This window comes from Macaca mulatta, chromosome 13 (assembly GCF_049350105.2).
Source record: "Macaca mulatta isolate MMU2019108-1 chromosome 13, T2T-MMU8v2.0, whole genome shotgun sequence".
Taxonomy (NCBI): Eukaryota; Metazoa; Chordata; class Mammalia; order Primates; family Cercopithecidae; genus Macaca; species Macaca mulatta.
The window spans coordinates 44,489,150-44,502,476 of record NC_133418.1 but is presented as its reverse complement, the minus strand read 5'-3'; the positions used below and the strand labels follow the sequence as shown (position 1 = coordinate 44,502,476).

At 41.7% G+C, this 13,327-nt stretch overlaps 1 protein-coding gene and 1 long non-coding RNA gene across 3 annotated transcripts in view; one reads left to right on the top strand and one right to left on the bottom strand.

Moving 5' to 3' along the window:
* CTNNA2 (catenin alpha 2) overlaps positions 1 to 13,327 on the top strand; it is a 1,167,663-nt gene that overhangs the window by 608,092 nt on the left and 546,244 nt on the right.
* LOC114671926 (uncharacterized) lies at positions 876 to 9,727 on the bottom strand. The gene is made up of 2 exons (XR_013403151.1): positions 9,488 to 9,727; positions 876 to 5,764 (listed from the first exon to the last, which is right to left on the bottom strand). It is a non-coding gene; the product is annotated as an uncharacterized LOC114671926 (long non-coding RNA).

Genomic DNA, 13,327 nt, shown 5'->3' with positions numbered 1-13,327 from the left:
TCATCAGCTCTCCAAGCCTACACATGACAGGCCATTTCATGCCTCTCTGTGATACTATATGCAGTCCTAATTAAAATATAAGAAAATCTAACAAGAAATGCTCTTATGAATTACTTATGCCAATGTTCTCCTTCTGTGGCACCAGAAGCTAAGAATTGCCTGGGCAGAGGGTTTACCAGGTACATAAAGCTTTACCTATCACTGCTAAAGATTTAACTTGGCTGAGTGCAGTAGCTCACACCTGTAATCTCAACACTTTGGGAGGCTGTGGCAGAAGGACTGCTTGAGACCAGGAGTTGGAGATCAGCCTGGGCAACATAGTGAGACCCCATCTCTACAAAGAATGATAACAACAACAACAAAAATAACCAGGCATGGTGGCACATGACTGTGGTCCCAGAGAGTTTGGAGGCTGAAGATCCCTTGAGCCTAGGAGGTGGAGGCTGCAGTAAGCCATGATTGATCATGCCACTGCACTCCAGCCTGGGCAACAGAGTGAGACCCTGTCTCAAAAAAAAATAATAAAATAAAATAAAATTGAACTTAAAATGCATTTAGAAACCAGAATTATAGTAGACAAATCCAATTATGAGACCCCTATTTCTGTTTTTTTGTGCTAGAATCATGTGTATGTTACACCCCAGGCCTTACCATGCAATCTGCCTGCAGCACAGTGCAGGGAAAAGAAGATGGTCTGGGACATTAGAGTCACACATGTTCTCACTCATTAGTGTTACCCACACAACAGGTGGGTTCAGTCACTTGGCAGGTAGCAGTCCAATGATAACCAAGGAGGATTTAACAAGGGGGTTTTATGACTTGCTACAGGTACGGAGGATACCAGGAATAGGTCCCAAAACAGTGCCTGCCCTAACGAAGGTGAACACAGGGCTTTTATTGGTCTGGTTAACTGAATCATTGTATGTAGAGGTGGCACATAGGCAGCACAGGCATGGCCACCGATCATGCCTCTACATATGTCACATGTATAGAAAATGGCCAATAAGCTTCTCCCTGGGCTTGGAGGTTAGTATGGTGATGAGTGGAGTTCGCCAAAGTTCATCTCCAACTCAGACATCTCTGGATCCAATTAGTTTTGTTTTTCCTGGGCGGAGCTTCTTCCTAGAAGTTTTGTTGAAACAAGAATTCAAAGTGCAATAGTTACAAGTGGATACATTTTCACAATAATGCATACCCAGAACCCAGCAACCCTGGGCTACACTACCTATGTGTATCTGTGCATAAATTTGCCTTTCTGAATTTTATTTTTTTGGAACAGAGGACGGTTAACTCTGCCAAGTGGAGAGACTGTGAAGGTGAAGTAGCACGCTTAATCCTGGCACAGAACACACGCCACAAGTCGTAGTTCTTTCTTGGTCTCTTACTATGCTCGTCCTCTGTAAGAGGTGGCCCCCAGACTGCACATTCCAAGGCCTTATGAATTCCAAGAACCTCCACCTTTAATCTCTATGTTTTCACATTAACAGTTCTTAGGAAATTCTGGAGACTGCCATTCACTGGCAGGTGTTTGAGACTCCAGATTCCTAATGCTGCTGAGGCTCTTCAGAAGGGAACTCCAGGAGAGGCACCAGGAATAAGATGAGGCCAGGATATTCACCGTCAGGTTGTCCCAGGCATTCTAGCAGGAGTCTCAGTACTGAAGTGGGACACACAACGCTTGTCCTTTGGGGGCCTTGGCAGGGAAAAGTTATTTCTCATTCCCTATTTGAGCAGGTACTGGTGTGAGAGTTCTGCTGAGCACGATATTGAGTACCAGCCTAGGAGACTCATCTTCACCTAAACTGTGAGTCATACTGTTTATCTTTTCTGACCATACATCACTCCCAACAGTACCCTGTTGATAGAGACAGAAGGCAGAGAAACTCTAGGCAGACAGGGCAGGTCCCTGGTGAAGTCCCACCTTCCAGCCGAAAAGCATGAAACCCATGGCCCAAAGTGAGAACTTCTATCCCTGTGTGCCAACTCTCTCTTGACTGATTCTTTCTGAATTGAATCAGAAATTTTACCAATTGAATGTTGCCTTTTCCAAAACTACCTATGGCCCACCCTGCTCCCCATCCTGTGCCTATAAAGACCACAGACTCAGTCAGTAGAGAGAGAAGCAGCTTGACTTAAGGGAGGGAACTTGATTTCAGAGGGATGGTTGGCCCTAGAAGGACAGATGGCTTAACTTCAGAGAAAAGCCAGCCAGAGACGGCTGGACATTAGGGAAGAGTACCTGCCCATCCTGTCACCTCTCCAGCTCCCCTCTCTGCTGAGAGCCATTTCCATCGCTTAATAAAATTCTCCGTCTTCACCATCCTTCAAGTATCTGGGCAACCTCATTCTTCTTGGATGCCAAAGAGAGCTCGGGACTCATGGAGTGTGGGTACCCAACAAAGGCTGTCACACTTGCCCTTTGCCCTTGCTGGCAGAGGGCAGCCACCCCACAGGATGAGGCAAGGGCCCCACTGAGCTGGTAACATACCGCTGTCCATGGATGGCAGAGCTAATAGAGCATTGTAACATGCCCTCTGGGGCTTTGGGGGTTGCAGACACCCCACCTGGGCGCCACCATGGGGCCTGCACGGAGCCTGCTCCTGCTGGAGTCCAAAGCTGCTGGCCGGATTCTGAACTCGCTTGCTCATGTGATCCCTCCCACAAGAGGTTGAGTGGGGCGGGCCGAGTAAGTTGGCACCCCTGTCACAGGTATGATGAAGGGGTCGAGAAAAAACTCTGGTATTGCTGTCATCCAGTGGGCCTGGTGCCTTACCTGGTCCCTGAGCCAGTCCTGATAGAGAGAAGAAAAGGGACATTCGATAAGGTTTATGCTTCTTGGTTGAATGTGTTACTCTTCCCAGAGACTTTTCACTTTCATGAGAATCAAGCAGAGTAAAAAGTCAAAGGAATGAAACACCTAATAGTGGAATATCAAATATGAGGAGCCCAGAGGGGAGCAGCCTTGGGTAGTCTAGGCTTTGGGGCCCTGAAGAAGGTGGTCTCCACTGACCTACTTAGGAAGGCTCTCGTGGGAAACAGTTTTGTTCCTTATGCAGCAAGTATGTGGGTATAGGCTGGTGTTCAAATATCAGGACTCACATTAACCAGAACACCCAGTAAAATCACTGTTCTGCCCCTTACCCTATTCCCTTGGCAGACAGACTCAAGAGAAGTCCACTCTCAATGATGGTGATGGCAAATAGCTATGCTGCCACCCTCTGTCTCCCACGCCTGGCACATGGCACTCCTCCATCCCAGTTGACTTTCCTGCTGAGCCCATGCTCACTCAGGATCCTTCTCAACCCTGCGTCCCAGGCAAATATTATTGTTTCATCAGATTTTACTAATGCAATAAAATCGATCTGCCTTCCTCAGGCTCTGATGTGCACATTCCAGATAAAGTAGGCTGCAGAATCAATATTGTTTCCCATTTTGCTGATTTTACTGTCTTTAGAGATGGCGAGCAGCTTTCCCAAGGTCAGCCAGTGGTTTATGGCAGAAAGACACCTCAAAATGGGATCTGACCTCTTCAAACTCTGCACTTGTCTACTCTGTGTAGCTGTTTCCTTGAAATCACAGGTTCTTCTTTTTTCTTTACACACTTTAGGACATATTAACACAAAGGTACTGCTCCCAAGGGTGTAGATTTTCACTAAAACAAAACACACACCAATTCTTTGCTTAGCAAATGTCGTGGGCTTAGGATTCATGTGTGACCCCATAAAAATTAGGAATTATCTGACATGTCTCATCACATACTTCCCTTTGAAAAGCTGCCTTCACCCATCACCTACTGGGACCCTGGTCAGTAAAATAAACATACTGGTTTCGATGATGATAAAGTTCAAGTGAGCCCCAGTTTTAGGATTGTTCCATGAACAAGGTGTTTTATTTACACTGTCAAATTGAAAGAAGCTGTAAGAACAAATTTATTGGGCTGGGCATGGTGGCTCACACCTGTAAGCCCAGCACTTTGGGAGGCTGAGGCAGGCAGATCATGAGGTCAGGAGATTGAGACCATCCTGGTCAACATGGTGAAACCCCATCTCTACTAAAAAAAAAAAAAAATTAGCCAAACATGGTGGCATGTGCCTGTAGTCCCAGCTACTCAGGAGGCTGAGGCAGGGGAATCTCTTGAACCCAGGAGGAGGAGGTTGCAGTGAGCTGAGATTGCACCACTGTACTCCACCCTGGGCAACAGAGTGAGACTCTGTCTCAAAACAAAAACAAAAACAAAAACAAAACATATTGACTCCCAGGTTAGCCTCTATCATACAGATCTTCTGGTCTCCAGGCCAGTACCACATTGTCACCGGGGGGTATACTTCCAAAACGTTTGGTATTCTGAATTCTAGGAAATGGCCGAGTGTAGCGTTATGTTCTCTGCTTCTCAAAAACCTTCTGTTTGGCATGGAAACACACGCTCTGCTCTGTATGTCAAGTTTTTCTGTGTGCGGCTCTTCAAATCAATTACCCAATATTGAACTATTCATAGGGAGCTCTTCTGAGAACTGAGTCAGAACTCAAAGGCTGGCCAACTCCCAGGGCTCCCCCGGCTCCCCACTCACGGTGCCCACTAAATGCTTTTTTACTTCCTCCACCAGTTCTCATCATCTTAAAATCTAACTCACGCCATGGTTGTCTATGTGACCGTTGTTGACTAGTCTAACCTGTATTAATTTTTCTTTTATCTGAATTAATACAGTGTGCATTTTGATAAGAGCTGCTTTTTATGGTTGATTGTGTGTGCACTGCACTACCATAGGGTCCCATTCTCAGTGTTGTCTTTGAAAATTTGTGTAGTTATCACTCCATCATTCCAGCATACAATAGGAGAGTGCCTTGAAGCAAGGTACTTAGTTAATGCACACGACGGTGCCATATTGAATAGGGAAAAAGCTACCCACCAGTTCCAACTACCCAGTCAGACACTGGGAATTATCTTGTTCTTCTCTACAGGGCACGCACCTTGAGGTCTAGAGGAAACAATCATTGACTGGATATCTATTAGGTTGCCAGACTGGGCTGGGCAGTATGTTCCTTCATTCTGTTAATAATTATAAAGTTTGAGAATTGTCTCCTTATTTTAGAGGTTAAAATATAGGTAATTTGTTCAGTTATGTAGCTGATCATGATAGAGCATTGATTTGAACTCCGATCTTCCTCATTTCAAAGTCCACATTCTTTCCCTCATATCCCATTAGTCCCCAGTATATATGGCACAGGGATCAACCCTCTGTGGATTCTCAGTAAATGCTATGAGAATTAATTAGCTAAAGAAGAGTAGCAGAGAGCAGTTCATGGGTCATCAGGGTTTTGTTTATAGCCTGTAGAGTTTAGCTGTCCTTTCCCATGGTGTAGGTGAGAGAAAAAGTACTGACGTGGACCATGTGGACCCATAGTTACTTGGAGCCTCAGCATCAGGACTTACCATCCAACCTTACATCTTCAAAATTTCCAGATCTTCCCCTCTGTGGAAGTGGCACCACTGTAGTAGCATGGAAGGTTGATTGGAACTTGGTGGATATTGACTGAAACATCTTAGAAACTCTCTGGAACCCAGAGACGCCAGAGATGAAACTTTGGTTGAAACTCATTAGAAGAGGATTGTATTAGTCCATTTTCATGCTGCTAACAAAGACATACCCTAGACTAGGTAATTTATAAAGGAAAGAGGTTTAATTGACTCACAGTTCAGCATGGCTGGGGAGGCCTCAGGAAACATATGGTCATGGTGGAAGGGGAAGCAAACATATCCTTCTTCCTATGGTGGCAAGAAGGAGAAGTGCTGAACAAAGAGGGAAAAGCCCTTTATAAAACCATCAGATCTTGTGAGAACTCACTCACTGTCACAAGAACAGGAGCATGGGGGTAGCTGCGCCCATGATTCAATTACCTCCCACCGGGTCCCTCTGGCAACATGAGGGAATTATGGGTACTACAATTCAAGATGAGATTTGGGTGGGGACACAGCCAAAACATATCAAGGATAATTTTAAAATCTTCTAAATTCTGTTTTATTATTCAGCATCTCACATTTAAAATGTTTAGGCTATATGGTCCTATGAGCAAGGGTGCCTGCCTGGGGGCTATGACTATGTGAGAAATCGGTTTGCTGCAATAAACAGAGGCCTGGATGTGGCAGGAAACCCACATTCCAATGCAAGCCACACATGACCAGCTGTCCTCTCTGGCCAGTCACTTCATCGCTCCACGTTTACTTACATATAGAATGTGGAAAATAATCTCTTCCCTTTACCTATGAAAGGCTTTATGTTGAGGTAAAAGATTTTTTTTTTTTTTTTTGAGACAGGACCTAGCTTGTGTTTCCCAGGCTAGAGTGCAGTGTGGCATGATTATGGCTCACTGCAGCCTCAAACTCCTGGGCTCAAGCGATCCTTCTGCCTCAGCCTCCCAATTAGCTGAAACCACAGGCATCCACCACCACGCTAGGCTACTTGTTTTACTTTTTGTAAAGGTGAGGTCACATTATGTTGCCCCGACTGATCTCAAATTCCTGGACTCAAACAACCTTCCCGTCTCAGCCTCCCAAAGTACTAGGATTATAGGCATGAGCCACTGTGTTTAGCCTAAAAGTATATTTTTATGTAGAGGTGTTTTGAAGTTTGCTAGTGGCAAATGCTTATCACTATATGGCTAATAATAATATTTAGCCATTCATTTTGAGTATCCAATAAATATTATTAAGATCTATCTTTCACAGGTACTGTTCTAGGCACTGATGATACCTAGTTGAAAGAGATGCAAATGGTACCTGTTCTTGAGGAACTTATATCTGAGTGAGGGTAGATACAATATAAAATTTAGTAAACTGTTTATAACAAGAAATAAATCTACAATATAGTTTCAAATAATAATAAGGATTTAAAGTAACACAGGGCAATGAGATAGAGTAGGGGTGGGGCCGCATCTGGCTGGTTACCTGTTTTTGTACTACCTTGGGGCAGAGATTCATTTTTACATTTTTAAATGGCTAACATTAAAAAAATAAAGATCTCTTGATATGTGAAATTATATTAAATTGAAATTTTGATGTTCATACTTAAATTTTTGTTAGAACACAAATACTCTCATTCAACGGCAAAACTGAGTATTTGCAACAGAGATCATAAAAAAATTTACTATTTATATTACTATTTGACCCTTCATAGAAAAAGATTTACTGATTGCTGTGATGGACTGTGATGGGGACATAATTTGTCTAGGTTGGTCAGAAAAAGGCTTTACAGGTTTCCATCATCACCATTATTCATCATCATAATTATTATTTTATATATTCTAGATGAGCAATCTCTGACAAACTATTTAACCCATCATTATTACATTCAGAACAGATAAACTTTAGCCAATTCCTGCTTGATTTTGTGACCCTTTGAATGATATATATTCAAGTTTCTCTCTGTTAGAAGTTGTTATATTTGTTTAAGTATCCCCAGCAACATTTTCATCCTTCCCAGCTTCTCGTTGCCACCTACCTGCGTTTTTGTGCACCCCATTCTATTGTCAGATGGTGTGTGCCAACAAATTGTGTTAGTCTAAGGAAAACATAATTATGAAGGCAAAACTGATACAAAATAAGGTCATTAGCTCAGCCAAATATAAATTGTATTTGGATCACCTATTGTTTGGGATTTTCTGCCTCAGTGCTCCCCCCGTTAGAGAGCTAATCAGGAGCCAGCTGTGACCGCGACTGGCACAGTATCTTACATGTGAGTTTCATAAAGGCTGATTGGTGCAATGATTAGCCGATGCCATCTATCAGCCAGTGCTGTGTGGCTATCATACCCCTGTGTTGAGGTGTGCTTTACAGAGATCTGGGAGCCTCTTTAGGCATATTGCTGGGGGTGAGGAATGTACCACATTTTACCCAACAGGAAAGGCAAGGAAAGTCAGAGAGATGCAGGAAGTAAATGAATTGCAAGTGAAAATCTGGAGATGTAGCCTTTTGGGGTATACATATAATCTGATACTGTAAAACATTCAGTGGATCCTCATGTGGGAATAACTGTACATTTAACTTCTAATGACAGATAACCAGTGGCAAACCAAGTTATTTTAAAATGTGTTAATCACAATTGTATTGACGTACATTGAGGACAGAGCGGTACAGGTGTACAAAAGTTATTTTTATTCAGTAAACAGTTCTTGGTGTGCATATGGATTTGAATTTTCTTTTCTATAAATTGCAGATCCGCCATGAGTCTGTAGCCCATAGATTGAGAGTCATTCTTCCGGATCAGGAATCAGCAAGCTACAGCTAGTGGGCCAAATGTGGCCCACCACCTGTTTTAGTAAATAAAGTTTTATTGGAACATAGCCACACTCTTTTGTTTACTTATTATTTATGGCTGCTTGTGCACTATAATGGCAGAGTTGAGTAGTTGTGACATAAACCATCTGGCATGTAAGCCAAAAAACATGTATTATCTGGCCCTTTACAGAAAAAGTATGTGGACCCTTGCATTCAATTATTGTTTTCTCATGGACGAGAGTGGGTTTTTTAAAAGATATTTAAATCCCAGTGTATCCTAAATATGCAAGTACTATCTGGTAAGGTGGAAGAAAATATGATAAAATCATTCATGGGATTCTGAAATATTAATTCTAGATATTGTGTACATTTCTGGAATAACAAAGCTAAAGAATATTATTTATACAGGCAATTCCTTTGCCTCTGTGACCATCTATTTATTCAATCTACTTAAAAGAATTTTGTTTTTCAGGGCAAACTCTTAAAATGTTTATCACCATTTTATTATCTGTATCCTGACGTGTTTCTGAGTGCCCCCTTTCTGATGGGCACGGAGAGAAGATCTGGGAGCTTAATAATTTGAACACAGAGAAAATTCTATCTTCTAAATAGTGTAAATTGTTCTTCTATCCTCTGGGTATATCTGTCTCTTCCTCCTCAGTCCTCAGAGAAGAAAAAAAATACCTGGTAACTTGTGTTGCTTGAAAACTCAGATATACCCTCTTTTATGCAATAGGAATCGGTTAGGTTCCTGAATGGGGAAACTTTTGTGATTTCAGGATATCAAATCCAGAGTTTTATTCAAATACATTTTTAAAAACTCTGGGACATATTCTTTTGTAAAGAAAATATTCATTTTTAAAACATGAAAACACAAGTATCAAATACATAGGTTTTGCTAGATTTTATTTGCAGATGGTAGATTTTCTCTGTTTAAGCTTTTTACCCAGCATCTGTGTTTCAGCCTGGTGGCCATACCCACTGGCCATGTTCTCTGCTTATTTGACATGAAAAGACTTCCCATATTTGGAGTAGAAACAGAAACAATAAAGAAGCAGCGAATGTTGACATGCAGTGTCCAGTTAGAGGAACGCGCTGGCTTTCTGAGGGAAAAGGGCACTCACACAGAAGTTCAGGAGTCAGATAAGAGTTACATGGCACTGAGTTCCTATCCCCACAACCACACTTTCCACAGAATTGCATTTTCTAACCTACCTTTTCAAAGGGTGGCTGAGATTTTTGGGTAGGGCCAGATACCACTCTGCTGTGACTTCAGCTTGACAAGGTGTCTGAAGATATCCTCACAAACAGCCTGATTTTTGCTCCATGGTTTCCATCAAAAACATCAGTTCATATCTTCCTCTTATTCCAAGAAACCTTGATGAGGAAATGTGTCTCTGAGCCCTGTGGTTGACCCTTGGACTTCCGAGAGCCGACTGACCTCGTGAGGTTGGCATTGTCAGAAGCTGTGTTTACACCTCAGGAAATGGTCCGCTTCTTCCGGAGCAGCCTGCAAAAGCGAAGGCAATAAGCAGCTAATGTAATGAGATCAGCGTTCGAGGTAGTACTGGGTGTCTGGGGGCCAGTGATACTTACACACACGATTTGTTAGATAATGCAGCAAGAGCTGAGGCCTGACTCAGGCTTCACGCTTTGTGAACTGCCAGTTTTAGTGCTGTTTCTATTTCCATCAAGGCCTTCCCTTGCTGTGTGGCCCAGCCTTCATTGGTCTAAGAATCATTCATTCACTTACTCTGCAAACGAGTACCTGCATTGGCAAGGTGTGATTCTGTGTGCCGTGAGACTATTTTAACAGACACGGTATACATTTATGATAATTGATTGAGAGAATGGAACCTAACCCTAGAAGAAGACATTATCTACCTGACACTTGAGGAAATGGAGGTAGACAGTACACTCCATCTTCTGAAGATTGGGCTGTCAAGGAGCTGAGAATTTTAAAAAGATCTTTAGGACCATTGTCTTCATTCCCTAAAGGCTGGAATAGAAAGTATCAAAATTAATTGTGCCAGTAAAAGCAAGATGACAATCTTAAAGCATGGTAATGAGAGAGAGAGAGAGAGTGAGAGAGAGAGAGAGAGAGACAGACAGACAGACAGACAGACAGACAGAGAGGCTGCTGCTCATGAATAACATGGTGTGCACTAAAGATTTGGGACAGAGGGAGGGCACACATATAGCTTGTAGGATGCTGTGTCCTGGGTAGGGTGCTATTTCAAGAGTGAACAGTATGTGCAGAGCATAGCCACGTGGAAGGGCAAGGTTCTGGGAATGGAAAATAGTTCTAGATTATTAAGGAGACATGAAAAAAGATGAGGGCAATTATAACAGTTAAGGAAAGGGTTCTGAAACCTAATGACCAGGGTTTGGGTCCTTGCTTCTTTGCTCTAAGATGTATTTGGACAGTTAACCTCTCCATGCCTTTGTTTCTCTATCCATATGGATAGGAAATAGGGTATCAATCTGCCCAAAATGAGGGCTGTAACATATTAGTATATCAACATATATATTAGACAAATTATAAAGAATGTCTTATGCTATAGAATCAAGTTTAATAAACTATTTTTTTTTTCTGTAAAGGTCAGGCAGTAAATATTGTGGGCTGTGGCTGTGGGCTACCTATAGTCTCTGTTGCTATTCCTCAGCACTGTCATTATAGCACAAAAGCAACCACGGCCACTACATAAACAAATGGGTATAGCTGTGTTCCAATAAAACTTAAGTAACAAAAACAGGTTGTGGGATGGATTTGACCTGTGGGCTATAGTTTACCATGTGTTTAGAATATGGACTGTGTTCTGGCTATTACGTGTTCATGTGTGTTACAGGGTTGGGTGTAGGGGATTCATTCTTAGTTTTTACATTAATAGCCCCTTAAAAGCTAAAAAAAAAAGAATGACACAATTAGATTTTAGAATTTAGAAAGATAGCACTCTTTGAACAGAGTGGTGGAGGTACCAAAGTGTGCAATTTTATGTATGTTTGTGTACATATGCATATGCTTGGGAATTTGTGTTTGCACATGTGTATGTGTGTGTTAGCATTGGCAGAAGTGAGATGAATCTACAAGCTACTGACATAGTCTAGAGATTATGAGAACTTGGGATAAGATAGGGCATTAGAAATAGAGAAGAGCGCACCCTTGGGTGACAATGTGTTTAGATATTTTAGGATGACAGCCAGGTTTCTACTTGGGTGATGAGATAACAGCTACTGGAGGAACAGGCTCAGAGAAGATGTTACATTCATGTGAGGAGAGGCTGAGTTTGATCGACCCATCAGATATGTTTTCTTGTGGGCATATTTAGTTCAGAAGAGACAAGGTGTGTAGATACAACTGTGGAAAGCACTATCACATGCCTAATCCAATCCCAGAGAAGGGAAAATAGAAGAAAATAGTGTGTGTGTGTGTGTGTGTGTGTGTGTGTGTGTGTGTGTGTCTCTATGCAAAAGTTTTTTAGGCTAACTCATTCATGTGTTAACATAAAGAGATACATGGACACACTTGGAAGTTCTGGGAATTGGGAGAAAGAAGATTTAAAAATTTCTTCTCCTAATATTGCTCAAATTCAAGAGTGCCTTTCCACTATGAAGGTGTCAGTTGTCGAGATACTCACAAGCTATTTAATTCCTTATCTGTAAGAGTGTGTAGAAGCTAAAGAAGTATCTTTATGTTGGACCTTTAGGCAAGACAGAAGGACCTGTTTTTAGTGAACAAGTGGAGAGAAGAAAATAGAAAACAATGCATATAACACTCAGACTGTAGTTCTTTACTCTAATGGAGGATTTCCATAAAAATCCTTTTATTTGACCTCCAGGGCACATAGTTTACATATATTCCATATGTATGTGGCTGGTCTCACTGACCTGCCTACCTAGAGTTTCCCTGGCTTCTTTTGAGTTCCCATTTAGGTTTTTTAAAATTATATTTTATTCAGCATAGATGGTTCCTGTGTGAGTGTGTGTATGTGTGTATGTGTGTGTGTACAATGTGTCCCCAGTAACTGATTCCAAAAATGACTTGCTGAAATGCACAATTCTGGCTGAGCTGGCACTGATCTTTTGATGTGGGTGGATTTCTGCTGATTTGTGGAAAGCTTCATGCCCCAACCCCCTGTGAAGTCACAGCTGGCTTTTCCAGGCCAGTTGGCTGGAGGTAAGAGTACCATCTGGGGCATTGCAAAGCAGTGAGACTAACTGGTCTACTGGGGGATTGAATAGGCAATGTGGATCATGCTGGTGGCAGCCTCCAATGAGTGCACTTCACTCTACCAAAATGTTCAAATAAGACTCCAGTTTACAACACATAGTTTGGGTATTATATTAATATTAGTGTTTGACTATTATCTTGCCTCTGACCCTGGAAAGAAGACTGATTGTATTACCATCATTTTATATATATATTCTAATCCTAACAATAATCCTATGAGGTGACTATTATTTTTCTTCGTCCTTATTTTAGAGATAGGGTGACATATGGAAAGGTTGTTACATACTCTGTACATGGAAAGAAAAGATACTGGCATAGTTGCTAAGAGCCCAAATTCTTAACCAAGACAGGCTCCTCTCTCTCTCTCTCAGCGGTTACCTATCACCCAAATGTGGTTTGTTTTTTTATCTGTGTTCCTTATTTTGAAAAATACATTGTGTTAAAATTGGTATTCTTTGATGACCAAGTCTCAAATTTAGGACTTTCCTTTTACCTGAACATTTTTTTTTTGTAAAACATCTAATCTCTTGCAGTTATATCACTTTATTCAAAATAGACATGGGGAATAAATAGCCATATAGGAAGACCAAAGCCTTCTAGGGCAAATCGTCGTTGGAATGGAGGAAGTCCAGGCTTTCCATTTTCCTTGAAAGAAAGTTTTCCTTTCCAAATAACTCTTTCCAAACTCTACCTTTCCAAATAGCAGAAATCAGAAACTTTATGAATCAGCCTTGTATTTATGCTTCCTTAACTTCCATGAAGGCATGATTTGTTTGGTTTAATAAGGCTTTGATTGCAGGTATCAGCACACAAGCGTTGACTGA